A 22,297-nucleotide genomic window follows, 5' to 3' on the forward strand; every position below is an offset into this window, starting at 1 on the left:
TGGTGGCAGGGTCTTCACGAAGATCTGCATGCCACCACGTAGGTTCTTGACTAGTTGGCTTAGGAGCCACGTACTACCACGCGGCTACCTGCTTAGTTGGTGGGTCGGCTGCTATGCTGGGGTGGCGACGGGGCGGCAAGGCCTTGCCGTGGTCTTGCTGATCTTCCCGGCCAGGGTCTTGCCGGGGCCTTGTGAACGCCCTCGGCAAGAGTCTTTCCGGGTCCTTGTGAGCGCCCTCAGCAAGAGTCTTGCCGGGGCCTCGTGGGTATCTTTGGCAGGAGCCTTGCCGGGGCCTCGTGGGCATCCTCGGCAAGGAGCCTTGATGTTGTCTTGTTTCTTGGTTCCTATCTAGGCCTCGTAGGCCCTTTGTCTTCACAAAGGTCTGCATGCCACCATGGAGGCGCCTCCCGAGCCTTGGTTCCGATGTGGTTGATGGCGTCGGGACTCTTAGACTCGAGTGTGGCGGCCTTGTTGGTGTGGGGCAAGTTACCCCGGCAAGACTCTTACCGGGGCCGTGAAGGCCACCCCGACAATGGCCTTGCCGGGGGAGTTTCACCTCGCCCATCTGCTTCTCGTGCCTTCGGCTTGGCGCTACTCTGGTAGTCTTATGTCTTTGCTTCCTTCGCTCCGCCAAGCGTGGCCGCAGGCGCGTGGCTGCGACTGCCCGCACACAAGTAAAGGGGTACAAAAAGGACCCCTACTTTTGTACACCGACAGGAGCCCCCAGGCCGGGGCCACATACAAGCATGGAGCATTATTGGGCCAGGCCCAGAACGGTGCGCAGGCGCGCGTGCGGTTGAGTTTTACCATAGTAACTCCCTCGCCAGTTGCGCTTCCCTATGACCCGTGTGGAGTGCGTGACGTGAGGGTCGCGTGTGGGGCGGTTGCTGCACGCCTGCGTCACATCATGGTAAATGGTAAAGAGGTGGCATGCGCCTTCCCCATAAAAAGAGCAAAATGTAGGGGCACGACTCATTTATCCCCTGTGCCTTCTCCAATCTCGAAACCGCCGCTCCCTTCTCCCTCCTCAAGCTTTCACCTTTGCTCGCCGCTGCCGCACCCTCACTGCCCTTAATCCTCCATCCCCTCGCAGTTGCCATGGCGCCCAAGACGGTCAGAGGCAAAGGGGTGGCCAAGGAAGTCAGGGAGAAAAAGGCGCCGGAGAGCGAGTTGGCGGTGCTGCGGACACAACACACCTATTTCCCCCCGACAGTCGATGCGGTCCACCTCAGGGACTACTTCAAGCCCATGTGGGGGAGGAAGACGACGGGGCACCTGCTACACACATCAGCCCTGCAGATTTCGCCAAGGCCGGCCCAGACCGGTACCCCTTCTTCGTCGATTACTTTGCTTGCGGGCTCTGCCCTCCTTTCTTAGATTTCTTCAATGACATCATGCACACCTTCGGCTTTCAACTCCTCGACTTTGCACCGAATGCCGTGGCGTGCATGGCCCTGTTCGCCCATCTCTGCGAGGGCTTTGTCGGAGTGCTCCCTAGCACGGTGCTCTTCCGCCACTAATTCTATCCCCGCATTCAGCCAGGGGATGCCATTTCTGGGTGCATCACCTAGATCCCGAGGACCCAGGAGAAGGGCACATACCCGAAGGGTGCCCAGAAGGAGAGGTGGGACGAGTGGCGGGGCCGGTGGCTCTGGATCAAGGAGGAGGATCCGCAGGAGTTCTGCCAAGTTCGTCATAGCCCGCCGACCCACCGCAAGGACTGGAGCGACCTCGATGTCAACGACAAGAAGCTCACGGTCGCCACCACCAGGATCCATTACCTCACCATGGCTGGGCTCACCCTTGAGATGATTGGGGCCGATTTCATTTGTCGCTGAATCGCTCCGCTGCACAACAAGGGGAGGCCGGCCTAGGACTTCAGGAATGCGGCCGATGTTATGAGGCTCTGGCCTAGCCTGAAGCATAACTTCATGGTGCTGGCACATTCCCATTTTTTCCAGAGGCTCTTCCAGCTCAATGTGGACGACGACGACAGGGCTGAGAGGACCGGTAAGGCCGCGAAGGCTGGCAAGGCCGTCAAGGTGCCCCTGTTTGGGTTGCCAGCGGGAGTGGTCCCGCTGAGCAACAATTCTGCCAGTCCGCTGTGACGCCCGGATAATTAAGCTACAGTAAACCTCTACTATTGTTGTCACGTCACCACGGTTGCTGTTAATAGTCCCACGTTGATTCAAAACTCGTTCAAATTTAGATTTAAAATAAAGTCAAACTATAAAGGTTTTCGATTTTCAAACTAAAATATTCAAAAGGTGGTAAATAATCCAAAGGCCATTAGAGTGGTGAAATCAAACTTTTTGAAAAGTATTTAAGGGGCCTAAAATATTTGAAACAGTAGGTAAAAAATAAAATAAATGTCTTTTGTATTTTATAAAATAATAAACTATTTATTTAGTTGGGCAGTAGCATAATAATTAACACTAAAATTGGTAACTACTATTATAATTTATAAAGCTAATACAAAAGGAAAAGTAAAAGAAAGATAAATAAAAAGAAAAGTAAAACAAAAATAAATAAAAGTATTGAAAAGGGCCGCCCCCTCCACTAGACCGAATGGCCCAGCTGGTCAAAGCCGGCCCAGTCGCCCCTGGCATATATGGCCTCCCCACCACCGAACCCTAGCCCATCACCCCACTCCCCGCACGATCCCCACCTCTCCCCTCGTGTCACTCACCCGCCGCCACCACACCACACACACACGCACACAGGAGAGGAGCTCCTCGCCCTGGTTCCTTCGCCTCTGTCGCCGTGCGCCGTTGCCGGCGGCAACCCCGTCGCCGCCTCGCCTTCGTCCATCGTCGCCCGATGCACATCCGCCTCGGCCACCACTTCGACGCTCCGTCGCATCCTCGGCCCCCTTCGACCTCGACTTCCCCTCGACCCTGCGCCCCCTGTGAGGCCCTCCGTCGACCCCCCTCTTCCCCTTCCATTTCTCCCGCCGTAGATCGTCGCGACGAGCTCACGATGAGCACGCACTCATCGCGCCTCTGTCTCGCACACGACCGTGCCCGACCACCGCTCGGCTCCACTCGCCGCGAGCCCTGGATGCGTCCGCGCACCTTGGCTGCCCCTGGCCACGCCCCGCCGCGTCCTTCCGTGCGCCGGCCGTGACCGCTCGCGAACTGCGCCGCCCGCCGCAGCTCCCGGCGTTCCTCCAACCCCCCCCCATGCCGCGCACCAGCCACCGGCCCCACTTTCCCACTGCTGCTGCCTTCCCCCTACGCCCGCGCCGGACGACCCGCGCTCGTCGCCCGCCTGTGTACGCCCCGCCGCTACTGGCCCGCCCGGTCACACGACCCTGCGGCCGCCGCCGGTCACTGGCCGCGCCCGCGTCGGCTCCAACTGCCGCTGCTGCTGTAGGGAATCCCTCCGCCGTGGCTCCCCTGAGCCCGTCCATCGTGGCCAAAGGCCACCACCGTTAACAGCAGGCCTAACCAGCCTTTAAAACTAACCCAACACCTAACAGTCTGAATAATGGGCCCCCACTTACTAATAATTAGTCTAGTCTAAACAATTAAATCCATTGATAAAATTATGTCTCACTGACAATTGGGCCCCACCACTAATTGAACTAATTGAATAAATAAAATCAACACATGTGCCAATGACAGGTGGGTCCCCTTGACCCTGTTGACCAGTCAACTTTGACTGTTCAACCTTTTGACTGCACTGTTGACTAGACCCCCTGGACCCCCACCTGTCATACTAAGAGACTTGTTACCCTCTGGATACACATAGCAGTTTTCTCATTTAGTATTTCGAATAAAATTAAGTCCAGAAATTTAGAAAATCTTTTAAATCTTTAAAAGTTAATATAAAATAATCCATAGCTCGGATGAAAAAACTTTGTGCATGAAAGTTGCTCAGAACGACGAGACAAATCTGGTTACGCAGCCCGTTCGCCCGCCACACATCCCTAGCATAGTGAACCTGCAACATTTCACCTCTGGTTCATCTGTCCGAAAACGCAAAACACCGGGGATACTTTTCCGGATGTTTCCCCCCTTCGCCGGTATCACCTCCTACTGCGTTAGGTCACCCCTAGCACCGCGTATTGCCATGTTATGCTTTGTGATGCTTTGATTGCTCTGTTATTTATTGTGTTCCCCCTCCGTTACTTCTTTCCGGTAGACTACGAGACTGACGCCATTGCTGGTGCCCCGGTCGACTACGTTGTCGATGACCCCTCCTTCTTGCCAGAGCAACCAGGCAAGCCTCCCCTTGATCACCAGATATCGCCTATTCTTCTCTATACTGCTTGCATTAGAGTAGTGTAGCATGTTACTGCTTTTAGTTAATCCTATACTGTTGCATAGCCTGCCCTTGCTACTACTGTTGTTACCTTTACCTGCTATCCTACTGCTTAGTATAGGATGCTAGTGTTCCATCAGTGGCCCTACACTCTTGTCTGTCTGCCATGCTATACTACTGGGCTGTGATCACTTCGGGAGGTGATCACGGGCATATATTATATACTTTACACTATTACATTACCGGTGATACTGTTTGGAGATGGGGGCTGAAGGGGCAGGTGGCTCCATCCAGGTAGTGGTGGGCCTGAGTTCCCGACGGCCCCCGACTGTTACTTTGTGGCGGAGCGGCAGGGCAGGTTGAGACCACCTAGGAGAGAGGTGGGCCTGGCCCTGGTCGGTGTTCGCAAATACTTAAACACGCTTAACGAGATCTTGGTATTTGATCTGAGTCTGGCCACGGGCTTATACGCACTAACCATCTACGCGGGGACAGTTATGGGCACTCGACGTCGTGGTATCAGCCGAAGCCTTCGTGACGTCAGCGACTGAGTGGCGCGCGCCGGATTGGACCATAAGCCTACTCTTGTATTAAGGGGGCTAGTTCTGCTTCCGGCCGCGTACGCAACATGCAGGTGTGCAATGGGCGATGGGCCCAGACCCCTGCGCCATAGGATTTAGACCGGCGTGCTGACCTCTCTGTTGTGCCTAGGTAGGGCTGCGACGTGTTGATCTTCCGAGGCCGGGCATGACCCAGGAAAGTGTGTCCGGCCAAATGGGATCGAGCGTGTTGGGTTATGTGGTGCACCCCTGCAGGGAAGTTAATCTATTCGAATAGCCGTGATCTTCGGTAACAGGACGACTTGGAGTTGTGCCTTGACTTTATGACAACTAGAACCGGATACTTAATAAAACACACCCTTCCAAGTGCCAGATACAACCGGTGATCGCTCTCTCACAGGGCGACGAGGGGAGGATCATCGGTTAGGATTGTGCTATACGATGCTACTTGATGCTACTTGGTGAACTTACCATCTACTCTCTCCTACATGCTGCAAGATGGAGGTGGCCAGAAGCGTAGTCTTCGACAGGATTAGTTATCCCCCTCTTATTCTAGCATTCTGCAGTCCAGTCCACATATGATGCCCTTATTCCATTTGATACCCATGCATATGTAGTGTAGCTCCTTGCTTGCGAGTACTTTGGATGAGTACTCACGGTTGCTTTCTCCCCCTTTTCCCCCTTTCCTTTCTTTCTGGTTGTCGCAACCAGATGCTGGAGTCCAGGAGCCAGACGCCACCGTTGATGACGACTACTACTACTCGGGAGGTGCCTACTACTACGTGCAGCCCGCTGACGGTAACTAGGAGTAGTTTAGGAGGATCCCAGGCAGGAGGCCTGCGCCTCTTTTGATCTGTATCCCAGTTTGTGTTAGCCTTCTTAAGGCAAACTTGTTTAACTTATGTCTGTACTCAGATATTGTTGATTCCGCTGACTCGTCTATGATCGAGCTCTTGTATTCGAGCCTTCGAGGCCCCTGGCTTGTAATATGATGCTTGTATGACTTATTTTATTTGTAGAGTTGTGTTGTGATATCTTCGCGTGAGTCCCTGATCTTGATTGTACACGTTTGCGTGTATGATTAGTGTACGCTCAAATCGGGGGCGTCACATCCGCCATCATCGCCATGATGCCAGACTTGAACGCGCACGGCCTCGACCCAGGCTGGGCCGAGCCATCAGTAGAGCAAGTGCAGGAGTTTTTTTGACAACCTATAGGAGGGCTATGTCCGCGATGAGCCGCTGCTCATCCGCGACACCACCAAGGAGGAGCTGTACTACATCGCCGCCAGGGCGGCAGAAGCAGGGCTTGCCAAGGAGGCCGGCATTGTCGGCACCGTGGAGGACGAGGCCACCGTGGCCGCGGACGAGAAGGAGCTCGCCCAGTGGGCGAAGTCTGCCGGGGAGGCCAGCGGCGCCGGCGTCGGGGCCCCCCTTAGTGAAGACGCGGGCATCCCTCCGTCTGTGGGGAGGAAACGCGTCCTGTGGTGGGCCAGCTCTGGCGAGCCGGTCCGGCCCGGCAGGGCCGCGCAGCGGCAACCGGCTCAGGAGCAGCCTGTGTGTTAGACGAGGGCGATGAAGGCCGCGGCACCGAAGAAGCCGGTGAAGGCTGTGGTAGCGAAGAAGACAGCGATTGCCTCCTCCTCATCCAAGCGGCGTCGGACCCCGTCTCCTTCTCCCACTCCCTGGAGGTCGAATTCGACCTTGGATCTTTTAGCCCAAAGAGGAAGAGGAAGCCAGTGGAGGATGAGGTGGAGGACAAGTAAGTATTTCGCCCCCATCATCTCCTCACCTTACGCACGTGTTTACCTCTTTTGATTTGATGTTATCTTCACAGGGACACGGATACGCTGGCCCAGAGGGTGGCGAAGAGGGCCAGGGCCTCGATGGATGACAATCCCCCGGCGGGTACTTCGCGTACACCGGTGTTGGTGGAGAGCAGCCCGAACAGTAGCCCCCGACGCAGCCCTCGCTTCAGCCCCCAGCGTGAGTTCATCGCTCACTTCTTCACTGATGAGAATTGGGGTGTAAATTCTTGATGCAAACCTTGCCGGGTTTGCAGGAGAAGAACGATAGCAGGAGGAGCCGCCGAGGGCCACTCCCAACACGCCGCCCCCTCGACTACACCGCCCAGAGGCGCGTCCCCGGCAAGGGCATCCACCCCGAGCCCACGCGTATGGAGGAGGAGGAGGCGAGGTTGGGTGTCGGTGGCTCTGCCCCGGCAACGAATGTTAGCGGGGAGGGAGCCACTTCTTCCCAGCCTGGTGTGGGTAAGTTGTTTGCTTCCCATCCCTGTTCTTTCTTCTTCCATTCGAACCTTGATCTTGGCTCAGTCTCATTCCCTTTCTCGGTATCCAGACCCTCCCTCAGCGGACCGGGAGGATATTGAAACCATCATCGGGGAGGTAGCTAAGGACGATGAGGCTGAGGACAACAAGATTGCTGCCGAGGAGGCCGCCAAGACCGCCGCTGACGAGGCCGACAAGGGGCCTACCAGGGAGGCCGACAAGGCCGCTGCCTAGGAGGCCAGCAAGGGGCCTGCCAGGGAGACCGGTAAGGCCGCTACCGAGGAGGCCGGCAAGGGGCCTACCGGGGAGGGGGTGGTTGACGACCAACCTTCCTCCTCTGCCGCCCTTGGCCCGGGCAAGTACTTGAAGGTGGGCGACGATCTGTTCGTCCACCTCCCAGGAACGGCGAGCACCAAGGCGCCAACCGAGGGGGAGGTGTTCGACGACAAGGCGCTTTCCTCCATGGAGCTCCAGGTTGTTGATGAACCGAGCGCCAGCGGTGGCGGTTCCCAAGAGGAGCAGCTCCTCCAAGCCATGAGCGCCAACTTCCAGAGGCTCCAGGCGCTCCACCGGGCCCGCCAAGACAAGGCAAAATCCAGGATGGCGGCAGTGGACAAGGCGGAGGCAGCTTTTGAGAAGCGCTTCGCAGAGACGTAGGTCTGGTTCGGCGAGGCTAGGGATGAACTGAGGGCCGCACAGGGTGAGCTGGAGGAGCGTAGGCGGGAGCTCATCTTGAAGCAGGCCAATATCGAGAAGGCCCGGGAGGTGGCGAAGAATCAGGCCGCAATAGACGAAGCTGCCTCGCAATAGCAGTAGGCCCTGCTGAACTCCTAGAAGGAGGACCTTGCCGCTCATGAGAAGGCGCTCGCCGCCACGCTCCGCGGCAAGGACGAGGAGGTTGAGAAGCTCGTCGTGCAGCGGACCCTGGAGCTGGAGCAGAGGCACAAAGAGGCACTCAATGCCCAGGCCCTGGTCCACGCCGACAGGGTGAAGGAGGTGGAGTTGGAGCGGGAGGAGCTGAAGAAGGTGGCCTCGGAGCTGACGAAGGAGACGGACACGGCCAACCGCATTCTTGCGGATGCGCAGGTCGCCATCTCCGACAAGGACATGCTGCTCACCGAGGCCAACGACTCCATCAACGACCTGAAGTTGAAGGTGAATGGCTTGGAGGGGAAGCTTTTGGAGGCCGGGGCTCGTGAAGAGACCCTGAACAAGGTCCTGGAGGATGAGAGGCAGCTGCGGAGGAATGATGCCACCGAGCACAAGGAGTACGCGGAGGGCGTGAACCTCTGGATCAGCCGCCTCGTCGACGTCGCCGACAGGATCACGGCGAAGCTAGCTCCCATGGGGATACCGAATGTCAGGTACCCCCAGGAGCCGAACGTGAGCCCCAATGCTAGGCTGACCCTGTTCTTCGAGGGCGTTCGCGAAGCCTTTGAGCGACTCCGCTCCAATCGAGCAGCCTATCTGGCCAATGAGACCCGGAGGCTCTGCCGGGGCGCCCTGACCAAGGTACTCACCAAGGTGGTGTTCTGAAACCCTAGCGTCGACTTCGTCGACGCGCTGGAGAGCTTGCCAGAAGGGACGGACCACACGGCACTCAGGGAGTGTATCGAGCCCATCATCAGCTGTGTCGACGGAGTCGAGAAAGTGGAGGGCCAGCGCCGGGACTACCGACCCCGTTTCTCGTTGCTGCTGCGAGTTCATGACCAAGACAATTTTTATCTTAAGTTAGAACCGCAACAATTATTGATGTAATATAAATCTGCAGTACTGTAGGATGAAACATGATATCTTCCTGTATCGATCTTTCTTTGTACGTATACACCCTACGCCCACTAGGATAGGTTCGCTGGCGCGTAACCCATGCTATGGTGCTTTGAGGACGGATCCTCAGCAGTCTGCCGGGGCGTGCTTGCTGCCGGACAAACCACCTTGCCGCTCTCATCACGGCCGCTTGAACTGTTGAGCGGACTCGAAATAGAACAAGGACGTTGCTAATAGCAGGCAGGTTACCTCGCCATTCTCAGCGCGGCCGCTCGAACTGTTGAGCGGACTCGAAATAGAACGAGGGTGTTGCCAATAGCGGAAGGGTCCCATTGCGTGCAGGTTTTCCATACAAAGAGCAAGATCCTTCGAGGAGAATAACCTTATGTTAAGAAGAAATTCTCAAGGTTGTGCGCGACTTAGCTTTTTATGACCACACGGACGGTCGCTATGGCTGCAGACGGCACCAGAGCGTGGCTGATTGATGTCGCCTTCTCCTCTCGAGCCATCGCGACGAGGGAGTCGATAAGTTGACTCCAAAACCGGATTTTCACACCTCGCCCCCCTACCTGGCGCACCAAAGATGTCGGGGTGAACGACACCTATGGGCACTACAAAAAAATACACTTCCGTGATGATACGTGTTTGTCACAGTAGGTCACGTTTTCTGTCATGCATGTACATCCATGACAATTTTATGACAGAATCAAGATAGTCATACCCGTGCTGTCGTAGAAGTGTTACATGACATTACCAAAATTATCTTCACGGAAGTGTCCACTTCCATGACGATAAATCGCGCGTCACATAAGTGCTTTCGTCAAGGGTGACCGACACGTGGCATCCACCATAATGGAACGCTGTTAAGCTATCGGGTCCGGTTTTGGATCCGATAACCCGTTAACAGCCGGGACCAATGGGGATTTTCCATGTGTAAAATTCTGATTGGCTGACGGAAACACGTGTCAGCTTCGTGTTGGCATAGGTGTCACTCATCCAGTGGGCGAGATGCACCTATGATATGTTGACACGTGGACCGGCCCAAAAGTGTCCCATAAAGTTTAAATGGGTCGGCCCAACTAAAGGCCCGCAAGATTTTGTGGACCATAATGGGCCGGCCCAACTAAAGGCCCACGAGATTTTGCGGACCATAATGGGCTGGCCCAGCTAAAGGCCCGCAAGATTTTGCGGGCCATAATGGGTCGGCCCAGGTAAAGGCCCACAAGGATTTTGTGGGCCATAATGGGCCGGCCCAGGTGAAGGCCCACAAGATTTTTGTAGACCATAATGGGCCGGCCCAGCTAAAGGCCCATGAGATTTTGCCGACATTAATGGGCTAGCCCAGCTGTAGGCCCACAAGATTTTGGGGACCCTAGTAGGCCGGCCCATTAACTGCCAGCCATGTTTTGGGCCAAATGCTGGCCCATATTTGATCCGGTCCATTAATGGCCTGCCACGTTCCGGGCCTAACAATGACCCATATGAGATCCGGTCCGTTAAAAGCCTACCACGTTTTGGGCCAAATTACGGCCCAGATCAGGTCCGACCCTTTAGGAGGCTTTGGGCTAAATTATGGCCCATACCAGATTCGGCCCGTCAACTGGACGCTATGCTTTTGTGCCCACTTGTTAAAGGCCCATTTAGTAATTCGGCCTGATATTAGTTTCGGCCTGTTAAGGGCCCGTTTGACATTTCAGCCCTATATTAATTTCGGCCTGTTAAAAGCCCGTCATATAGTTGGGCCTAACTATGACCCGGTTTGATTGGCACAATCATGGGCTGGGGTCCATTTCGGGCTACTGCCGGCCCATGAGCTGTTCGCCACGTTTCAGGCCCAACCTACTTCTCAACCTCCTAAAAGCCCATTGAGTTTTCTTGCGAAATGAGGGCCGGCGGTTTACTCGGCCTATTAAAGGCCCGAATCTACTAGTGAGCCAGCTCGCATTTAGGCCTTCTAACGGACCAAGATGACGGGGCCCATGATGCGGATTATACATCGTGATTGCATGACGGCCCGATTATGTACCGTAATTTTACAGTTTGGCTGGTTTACTGTGAAGATAGGATATATATATATATAGTAAAATAACTGCAGCATTGTGAATAAGAAAAAACCTAGACTATACAATAAAGAAATTACGACATATTACATACATGGGGCATCAAAGATCGCCAACAGTCCAACTAAACACACCGACAAAATAATGTACAGAACCGACAACACTTCAATAGAGTTCAAGAAAGGTTAGCCCTGCTGGGGAGCTGCAGCACAAGCAGGTGAGTGATACGTCTCCAACGTATCTACAATTTTTGATTGCTCCATCCTATATTATCTACTGTTTTGGACCCTATTGGGCTTTATTTTCCACTTTTATATTATTTTTGGGACTAACCTATTAACCGGAGGCCCAGCCCAGAATTGCTGCTTTTTGCCTATTTCAGTGTTTCGGAGAAACAGAATATCAAACGGAGTCCAAACGGAATGAAACCTTCGGGAACGTGATTTTCTCATCTGATAAGACCCAGGAGACATGGACCCTCCGTCAAGAAAGCCACGAGGCGGTCACGAGGGTGGAGGCACCCCCCTAGGGCGCGCCCCTGCCTCATGGGCCCCTCGAAGCTCCACCGACGTACTCCTTCCTCCTATATATACCTACGTACCCCCAAACAATCGGGGACGGAGCCAAAAACCTAATTCCACCGCCGCAACTTTCTGTATCCACGAGATCCCATCTTGGGGCCTGTTCCGGAGCTCCGCCGGAGGGGGCAACGATAACAGAGGGCTTCTACATCATCATCCAAGCCCCTCCGATGAAGTGTGAGTAGTTTACTTCAGACCTACGGTTCCATAGTTAGTAGCTAGATGGCTTCTTCTCTCTTTTTGGATCTTAATACAATGTTCTCCCCCTCTCTCGTGGAGATCTATTCGATGTAATCTTCTTTTTGCGGTGTGTTTGTTGAGACCAATGAATTGTGGGTTTATGATCCAGTCTATCTATGAATAATATTTGAATCTTCTCTGAATTGTTTTATGTATGATTGGCTATCTTTGCAAGTCTCTTCGAATTATCAGTTTGGTTTGGCCTACTAGATTGGTTTTTCTTGCCATGGGAGAAGTGCTTAGCTTTGGGTTCGATCTTGCGGTGTCCTTTCCCAGTGATAGAAGGGGCAGCAAGGCACGTATTGTATTGTTGCCATCGAGGATAACAAGATGGGTTTTTTATCATATTGCATGAAACTATCCCTCTACATCATGTCATCTTACTTAAGGCGTTACTCTGTTTTTAACTTAATAATCTAGATGGATGCTAGATAGCGGTCGATGAGTGGAGTAATAGTAGTAGATGCAGGCAGGAGTCGGTCTACTTGTCTCGGACGTGATGCCTATATACATGATCATACCTAGATATTCTCATAACTATGCTCAATTCTGTGAATTGCTCAATAGTAATTTGTTCACCCATCGTAGAATACTTATGCTCTTGAGAGAAGCCACTAGTGAAACCTATGGCCCCCGGGTCTCTTTCTCATCATATCAATCTCCATCACTTTATTATTTATTTGCTTTTTTACTTTGCCCTTTTACTTTTTACTTCGCATCTCTATACCAAAAATACCAAAAATATTATCTATCATCTCTATCAGATCTCACTTTCGTAAGTGACCGTGAAGGCATTGACAACCCCTAAGCGTGTTGGTTGCGTTGAGCTATTGTTTTTGTGTAGGTACGAGGGACTCGCGCGTAGCCTCCTACTGGATTGATACCTTGGTTCTCAAAAACTGAGGGAAATACTTACGCTACTTTGCTGCATCATCCTCTCCTTTTCGGGGAAATCCAACGCAGTGCTCAAGAGGTAGCAAGAAGAATTTCTGGCGCCGTTGCCGGGGAGTCTGCGCAAAAGTCAACATACCAAGTACCCATCACAATCCCTATCTCCTGTGTTACATTATTTGCCATTTGCCTCTCGTTTTCCTCTCCCCCACTTCACCCTTGCTGTTTTATTCGCCCTCTCTCTCTCTATCCTCCCTCTCCTCCCTCTATTTGCCTCTTTTTCCTGTTTCTTGTTTGCTCGTATGGTTGGAATAGTTGTTTATTTATTACTAAACAGAGAACCTAAGATCTATGGGTCCTCATCCACTTGCTAATCTTTCTAAGAGATCCAATTATGATGAACCAATTGCTAGCCAGTTTTGTGCACTAGATTATCTTTATGAGGTTTTGCTTGAAATTCGTGAATCTGAAAAGTGTGATGAATTACTTTATGAAGCGATTCACGATAGATCTTTGAATAGAAAGCATGATTGCAATGATGATAGTATAAATTCTATGAATGTCAATTGTGCTAATAATATGCAAAACCCTATGCTTGGGGATGCTAGTTTTACTATGTCCTCTACTTGTTGCAATCATCATGATTGGGGTGATTCTTCTTTTGATCTTGAAAATTTATTTAAACCCCATGATGAATATGAGATTGATTATAATGTTTGCAATAATATTAAAAGTGGTTTTGGAAAGGTCATGACTTTAGTTAATGTTAATCCCACTATTTTGGAAGAGTGTCAACTTTGCATACATGTGGATCCTGTTAAGAATATGTTTTGTGATACCTATATTGTTGAATTTGCTTATTATCCTACATGTAATTACTATGAGATAGGAAAATATGGTTTTAGAAATTTTCATGTTACTAAATTACCTCTCGTTATGTTGAGATTGCTATTGTTTCTTTCCGCTATGAGAATTTGTTTTCCTTTTGCTTGCTTTTGCTTGCTATGATAACTTGTTTTCCTTTAAGATGCCTATGCATAGGAAGTATGTTAGACTTAGATGTGTTTGTCACATGCTTTATGATGCTCCTTTTGTGCTTCAATTCTTGTCTTTCTTGTGAGCATCATTAAAATTACCAATGCCTAGCTATAAGGCTTAAAAAAAGTGCTTGTTGGGAGACAACCCAATATTTTTCCTTGATGTTATTCAATAAATAATTTATCTATCCTCTGTTTTGGTTGTTTTTTTGTGTTTAATTAGTGTTTGTGCCAAGTACAACCATTGGGAAGACTTGGGGAAAGTCTTATTGAACTTGCTGTAAAAAACAGAAACTTTAGCGCTCACGAGAACTGCTTTCATTGTTATTTGGAAAGTGATATTTAGTTAATTATTTTTTAATATTATTAATAGATAAAGTCCTCACGTCCAGCAATTTATTTTAGAATTTTTGGGGTTCTAGATCTTGCGCTAGCTACAGATTACTACAGACTGTTCTGTTTTCGACAGATTCTGTTTTTTCGTGTGTTATTTGCTTATTTTGATGAATCTATGGCTAGTAAAATAGTTTATAAACCATAGAGAAGTTGGAATACAGTAGGTTTAACACCAATATAAACAAAGAATGAGTTCATTACAGTACCTTGAAGTGGTCTTTTGTTTTCTTTCTCTAACGGAGCTCACGAGATTTTCTACTTTAAGTTTTGTGTTGTGAAGTTTTCAAGTTTTGGGTAAACATTTGATGGATTATGTAAAAAGTAGTGGCAAGAGCCTAATATTGGGGATGCCCATGGCACCCCCAAGATAATCTAAGGACACCTAAAAGCCAAAGCTTGGGGATGCCCCAGAAGGCATCCCCTCTTTCGTCTACTTCTATCGGTAACTTTACTTGGAGCTATATTTTTATTCACCACATGATATGTGTTTTGCTTGGAGCGTATTTTATGATTTGAGTCTTTACTTGTTAGTCTACCACAATCATCCTTTCTGTACACACCTTTCGAGAGAGCCATACATGATTTGGAATTTGATGGAATACTCTATGTGTTTCACTTATATGTTTTGAGCTTTATAGTTTTGCTCTAGTGCTTCACTTATATCTTTTAGAGCATGGTGGTGGATTCGTTTTATAGAAACTATTGATCTCTCATACTTCACTTAGATTATTTTGAGAGTCTTAATAGCATGGTAATTTTCTTAAAATCCTAATATGCTTGGTATGCAAGATTAATAATAAAACTTTATTATGGGTGTATTGAATACTAAGAAAGTTTGATGCTTGATGATTGTTTTGAGATATGGAGGTAATAATATCAAAGTCATGCTAGTTGAGTAGTTGTGAAATTGAGAAATACTTGTGTTGAAGTTTGCAAGTCCCGTAGCATGCACGTATGGTAAGTGTTATGCAGCAAATTTGAAACATGAGGTGTTATTTGATTATCTTCCTTATGAGTGGCGGTCGGGGATGAGCGATGGTCTTTTCCTACCAATCTATCCCCCTAGGAGCATGCGCGTAGTGCCGAGGTTTTTGATGACTTGTAGATTTTTGCAATAAGTATGTGATTTCTTTATGACTAATGTTGAGTCCATGGATTATACGCACTCTCACCCTTCCATCTTTGCTAGCCTCTTCGGTACCGTGCATTGCCCTTTGTCACATTGAGAGTTGGCGCAAACTTCGCCGGTGCATCCAAACCCCGTGATATGATACGCTCTTTCACACATAAACCTCCTTATATATTCCTCAAAACATCCACCATACCTACCTATTATGGCATTTCCATAGCCATTCCGAGATATATTACCATGCAACTTTCCATCATTCCGTTCATCATGACACATTCATCATTGTCATATTGCTTAGCATGATCATGTAGTTGACATAGTATTTGTGGCAAAGCCACCATTCATAATTCTTTCATACATGTCACTCTTGGTTCATTGCATATCCCGGTACACCGCTGGAGGCATTCATATAGAGTCATCTTTGTTCTAGTATCGAGTTGTAATCATTGAGTTGTAAATAAATAGAAGTGTGATGATCATCATTATCAGAGCATTGTCCCAAGTGAGGAATAAAAAAAAAGAGAAAGGCCATAAAAAAGAGAAGGCCCAAAAAAAGATAAAGGCCATAAAAAAGAGAAGGCCCAAAAAAATTAAAGAAAAAGAGAGAAGGGACAATGTTACTATCCTTTTACCACACTTGTGCTTCAAAGTAGCACCATGATCTTCATAGTAGAGAGTCTCTCATGTTATCACTTTCATATACTAGTGGGAATTTTTCATTATAGAACTTGGATTGTATATTCCAACAATGGGCCTCCTCAAGTGCCCTAGGTCTTCGTGAGCAAGCAAGTTGGATGCACACCCACTAGTTTCTTTTGTTGAGCTTTCATACATTTATAGCTCTAGTGCATCCGTTGCATGGCAATCCCTACTCCTTGCATTAACATCAATCGGTGGGCATCTCCATAGCCCATTGATTAGCCTCGTTGATGTGAGACTTTCTCCTTTTTTGTCTTCTCCACATAACCCCCTTCATTATATTCTATTCCACCCATAATGCTATGTCCATGGCTCGCGCTCATATATTGCATGCAAGTTTATAGGTTTGAGATTACTAAAGTATGAAACAATTGCTTGGCTTGTCATCAGGGTTGTGCATGATGAGAGCATTCTTGTGTGACGTAAATGAAACATGACTAAACTATACGATTTTGTAGGGATGAACTTTCTTTGGCCATGTTATTCTGAGAAGACATAATTGCTTAGTTAGTATGCTTGAAGTATTATCATTTTTATGTCAATATGAACTTTTGTCTTGAATCTTTCGGATCTGAATATTCATACCACAATTAAGAAGAATTACATTAAAATTATGCCAAGTAGCACTCCGCATCAAAAATTCTATTTTTATCATTTACCTACTCGAGGACGAGCAGGAATTAAGCTTGGGGATGCTTGATACGTCTCCAACGTATCTATAATTTTTGATTTCTCCATGTTATATTATCTACTGTTTTGGACCATATTGGGCTTTATTTTCCACTTTTATATTATTTTTGGGACTAACCTATTAACCGGAGGCCCGGCCCAGAATTGCTGTTTTTTGCCTATTTCAGTGTTTCGGAGAAACAGAATATCAAACGGAGTCCAAACGGAATGAAACCTTCGGGAACATGATTTTCTCATCAGATAAGACCTAGGAGACTTGGACCGTCCGTCAAGAAAGCCACGAGGCAGTCACGAGGGTGGAGGGCGGCCCCCTAGGGCGCGTCCCCTGCCTCGTGGGCCCCTCGAAGCTCCATCGGTGTACTCCTTCCTCCTATATATACCTACGTACCCCCAAACGATCGGGGACGGAGCCAAAAACCTAATTCCACCACCGCAACTTTCTGTATCCACGAGATCCCATCTTGGGGCCTGTTCCAGAGCTCTGCCGAAGGGGGCATCGATCACGGAGGGCTTCTACATCATCATCCAAGCCCCTCTGATGAAGTGTGAGTAGTTTACTTCAGACCTACGGGTCCATAGTTAGTAGCTAGATGGCTTCTTCTCTCTTTTTGGATCTCAATACAATGTTCTCCCCCTCTCTCGTGGAGATCTATTCGATGTAATCTTCTTTTTGCTGTGTGTTTGTTGAGACCGATGAATTGTGGGTTTATGATCCAGTCTATCTATGAATAATATTTGAATCTTCTCTGAATTCTCTTATGTATGATTGGTTATCTTTGCAAGTCTCTTCGAATTATCAGTTTGGTTTGGCCTACTAGATTGGTTTTTCTTGCCATGGGAGAAGTGCTTAGCTTTGGGTTCGATCTTGCAGTGTCCTTTCCCAGTGACAGAAGGGGAAGCAAGGCACGTATTGTATTGTTGCCATCGAGGATAACAAGATGGGTTTTTATCATATTGCATGAAACTATGCCTCTACATCATGTCATCTTGCTTAAGGTGTTACTCTGTTTTTAACTTAATACTCTACATGGATGCTGGATAACGGTCGATGAGTGGAGTAATAGTAGTAGATGCAGGCAGGAGTCGGTCTACTTGTCTCGGACGTGATGCCTATATACATGATCATACCTAGATATTCTCATAACTATGCTCAATTCTGTCAATTGCTCAACAGTAATTTGTTCACCCACCGTAGAATACTTATGCTCTTGAGAGAAGCCACTAGTGAAACCTATGGCCCCCGGGTCTCTTTCTCATCATATCAATCTCCATCACTTTATTATTGCTTTGCTTTTTTACTTTGCCCTTTTACTTTTTACTTTGCATCTCTATACCAAAAATACCAAAAATATTATCTATCATCTCTATCAGATCTCACTTTCGTAAGTGACCGTGAAGGGATTGACAACCCCTAAGCGCGTTGGTTGTGTTGAGCTATTGTTTTTGTGTAGGTACGAGGGACTCGCACGTAGCCTCCTACTGGATTGATACCTTGATTCTCAAAAACTGAGGGAAATACTTACGCTACTTTGCTGCATCATCCTCTCCTCTTCGGGGAAATCCAACGCAGTGCTCAAGAGGTAGCACTGAGCAAGTTGATGAGACTGCGCTTGTTTAACACTTATATCCTCCTCACTCTGAAAGATAAACAAGAAGACATATGACAAGTTCTGCACATAAAAGTATCAGTGCTGACAATTCATCACATTTCTTACTGACCAATAAAGTGACACAGTTTAAAATTGCATTAACACAATATGGTATTGTTCAGGTCAAGACATGGCAGGAAATGACATTGTGAAGGAGTTGGTAGCTTCACGACACCACTCGATTACAGATCAAGAACTCATAAGTATGAATGGTTAGTGTGCTGTCAATTTATCCCATTTCAGATTGGCAAATAAATAGACAGTTTAAATAATAGTAGAATGATATGACATTGTTCAGAGTTAAGACATTGCAGAATATGACATTGTGCTGTAGTGGGTAGGTTCACCACACCACTGGATTACGGATCAAGAACAGAAGCATACATGAAGTGCAAAAGAAGATTACTTGCTCTGTATAGTTTAATTTACATGGTATGAAGAAGGAACTTGGTTGTACAACTGAAAACTTAAATTGAGAAGGACGAACTTTTGTTTATGAACTACATAATAAACTTCAAACATGCAATTTAATGCAAACACCAAAAATAAATAGCTATTGCAGTCATTCCTAACCAAATATACACAACAAAGTTTGAAGGCTTGAGAAGGACAAACTTACATTATTGGTCAAGGAAGGCTCTATAAAGTCCTTGTCCATGCTGATGGGGGGAGCAATTCAAGAAGTTTACCATAGAATCTTCTTCATAAGCATTGCCTTTATTCTACATTTTGTTAAGAGTAAATATGGATGTGACAATATAAGAAAAAATGGAGAATATTTAAGATAAGACGAAGAGTGATGCTACATAACCAAGTAGCTATAAATGTAAGTACAGCGATACAGGCAAAAGGTACAGCCAAGAGCAATGCAGAGCTAAACTTCTTCAGTACCATCAGTGTTATCCAACCTTATGGTAAGAGTAAATATAGATCTTATGTGTAGAAAATGGAGGGGAAAGGAAAATAAGCTGCAGAGTGATGGTACATGAACAACTACCTATCAATATAAGTACACTGATAGATGACAGCAGGTACTTACAAGAACAACGCAGAGCTAAAAAATTTCATTGGCATTGGATATATTCTACAATAATGTAACCATTCATACAGATCAGATAATTTGGAGCGAACAATTGATATGCAAGCTATCATGCATACTGCTGTCACATAATGAACCAGGTATGTATGCAAGTACAGTGATACAGGACAACAGGTACTAACAAGAGGAAAGCAGCGGGTAGCATATTTGCGGTATCCTGTCGTTCTTTTCAAACCGGAATTCTTTTTCGAGCAGATTTCCTGCAAAAAAGATCCATAGGGCACATGCGGAAAAGTAGAAGTTCAAATTGTCATGCAATATCATAGACAGTACCTCATCCTCGGAACGAGACCACTGCATAACAAGGTTTTTCCATTCAATGTCTTCTAAATTTAGCACAGGAGACTTCACCAGAAATTCGTTTATAGACTTGCCATCAAAGTGTGATTTCCTTAGGTAACACCTATACTGTTGCAATGCTTCCTTGAAAAGCGCAAGCAAGCTTTGCTTGTCATGACTATCTAGATTGACCCTCGCCTACTTACAAAAATGTAATGTAAATCATTGATGTGTTCAATCAGCAGAAAACAGGAAAATAATCACCACAAATAATAGCACTTACACGTAAGTGGGATAGGAAGATGTGAAAATGGTGTTTGTCTTCACTATAATCTTCCCATGATGGAAATATTTGCACGTAGTCCCTAAGAACATTGAAATCATTGTCTTTTAAACTGGGAATAACTGGAATGGGGTTCCAATCTGCAGGAATTGGCCGTCTCTGCAGTTGGGATAGGTCTTTGGCTGGTGGACTTGCTGTACTTTTTGCTGGAGTGGGATTTTTCTATGGTACGGATGGTGCTATGGCAACTGAATTGGCATACCTTTTGCTAGAGTGCAGGTCCTGTGTGGTGCGGCTAGTGGTGTGGCCAGTGAAGTATGGGTATAGTCTGCTGGAGTCGGTCCTACATTTTGTGTCACTGGTTGTACAGCCAATATAAGTGGGGTGTTGTCTGATTTCTCTGGCACAACCATGTTTTTCAAGGACTTTGCTGGTGCTCCTTCAGGTTCGGCAATCACCCTCTTCCTTTTTTATGTCTAATGCACAAGAACAACATTTGAGTGGAAAAACATGGTATGATGACAGATGGAAAATGTATGGATAATGGATGGGCATGGCATCTCGACATATATGATGAGTAAACTAAGCAGATGGTGGTGCAACAAAGTAGAAGAAATGCAAGACAATATATGCAAGATAAGCGAAATCAATAAACCTTGCCAAATTAGAACAGGCACCTTGATGGGAGAACAGGACAAGCCATCTGCCTTTGACTCCTCGAGGTTAGAATAGTCATTAGGATCATATTCTGAACAAGAATCAACAGGTGGGAAGCGTATGAGTTTCATTGCATCCAGAATGGCACTCAATGCCTTGGTGCCAATTTTGTAAGTCATTGCGGTGTTTTGCTTCAAGAGTGGACTACTGCTAGTGCGACACAAAGCAGCTACACAGATCATAGTGTAGATATAACGGGAAAACCGTAAGCACCAGAGTAAAATTAGCAAAGTGGAACTTGCTGGAATATCTGTGTTAGTATTGCCGATACGGCTAGAAAGGCTTGGGATACCAGCTCCCTTCAACTGAAGGTGCGGTACTATTAATATCAGTGTAACTCTCAAAGGCGACACGGTTCCCCGCATTTCCTTGCTATTCTTATAGGATTCAAGTGGGCAGGCCACTACAAATCCTATTCCCATGTTTACAAAATCCTACGAATCAAAGAGGCCTGAAGAGTTCAAAGTGTCCATACGAACCGACCGTATAGACCTCTACAATGCAAATGTCCCTGCTCATCTTCACTACAAGGAACATACTGTACTACTATCATACTCCCTCCGTTCCAAAATATAAGTCTTGGTAGAGATTTCCACTATGGATCACATACAGATGTATCCAGATACATTTTAGAGTATAGATTCAATCATTTTGCTCCATATGTAGTCCATGGTGGAATCTATACAAAGACTTGTATTTAGGAACGGAGAGAGTACTTATTAAAGAAGAACGGAAGAGGAACATGCTAAAGAAGAGCAAGCAGATTTTGGATAATAAAATGTTCGTTGCGCAGTGCCCACACATGATGAACCAGAGCGCATTAAGAAAGCAACTCCATGTTGTCTCTCTATATGTGGTGCACGTGCTTTTCGAAAGTAAAGTAGGAACATTAGCTAACCAATTAAATGTTATCTGTTTTAGTAATATCAGCATCATATCAGATTCGTAATTGAGCAACAAGTTTGGAATTATGAGTGGCACGTTGTTTAGCTTGATGGATTCAGGAGCAGTGCTAAGCAGGTATGATGATGGTACTGAATATAAAGGCATGTCTGCATGCAAGTCACGTGACTTTTGTCATTTGGGCCAGTCGACCATTTCAGGCGGTTGGATGAAGATCCTATGTCTCCTCGCCCTTCTTCTTCCTTGTCTCTGATTCTTCCCATACAAAACACCGCACGGGCCGCCGACCGGACCACCGGCCCCACTGAGGGAGTCCTGGATTAGGGGGTCTCCGGACAGCCGGACTATATCCTTTGGCCGGACTATTGGACTATGAAGATACAAGATTGAAGACTTCGTCCCGTGTCCGGACGGGACTCTCCTTGGCATGGAAGGCAAGCTAGGCAATATGGATATGTAGATCTCCTCCCTTGTAACCGACTCTGTGTAACCCTAGACCCCTCCAGTGTCTATATAAACCGGAGGGTTTAGTCCGTAGGACAGCATACAATCATACCATAGGCTAGCTTCTAGGGTTTAGCCTCTACGATCTCATGGTAGATCAACTCTTGTAATACTCATATCATCAAGAACAATCAAGCAGGACATAGGGTATTACCTCCATCAAGAGGGCCCGAACCTGGGTAAACATCGTGTCCCCTACCTTCTGTTACCATCCGCCTTAGACGCACAGTTCAGGACCCCCTACCCGAGATTCGCCGGTT

The sequence above is a fragment of the Triticum urartu genome, chromosome 1 (genome assembly GCF_003073215.2).
Source record: "Triticum urartu cultivar G1812 chromosome 1, Tu2.1, whole genome shotgun sequence".
Classification (NCBI taxonomy): domain Eukaryota; kingdom Viridiplantae; phylum Streptophyta; class Magnoliopsida; order Poales; family Poaceae; genus Triticum; species Triticum urartu.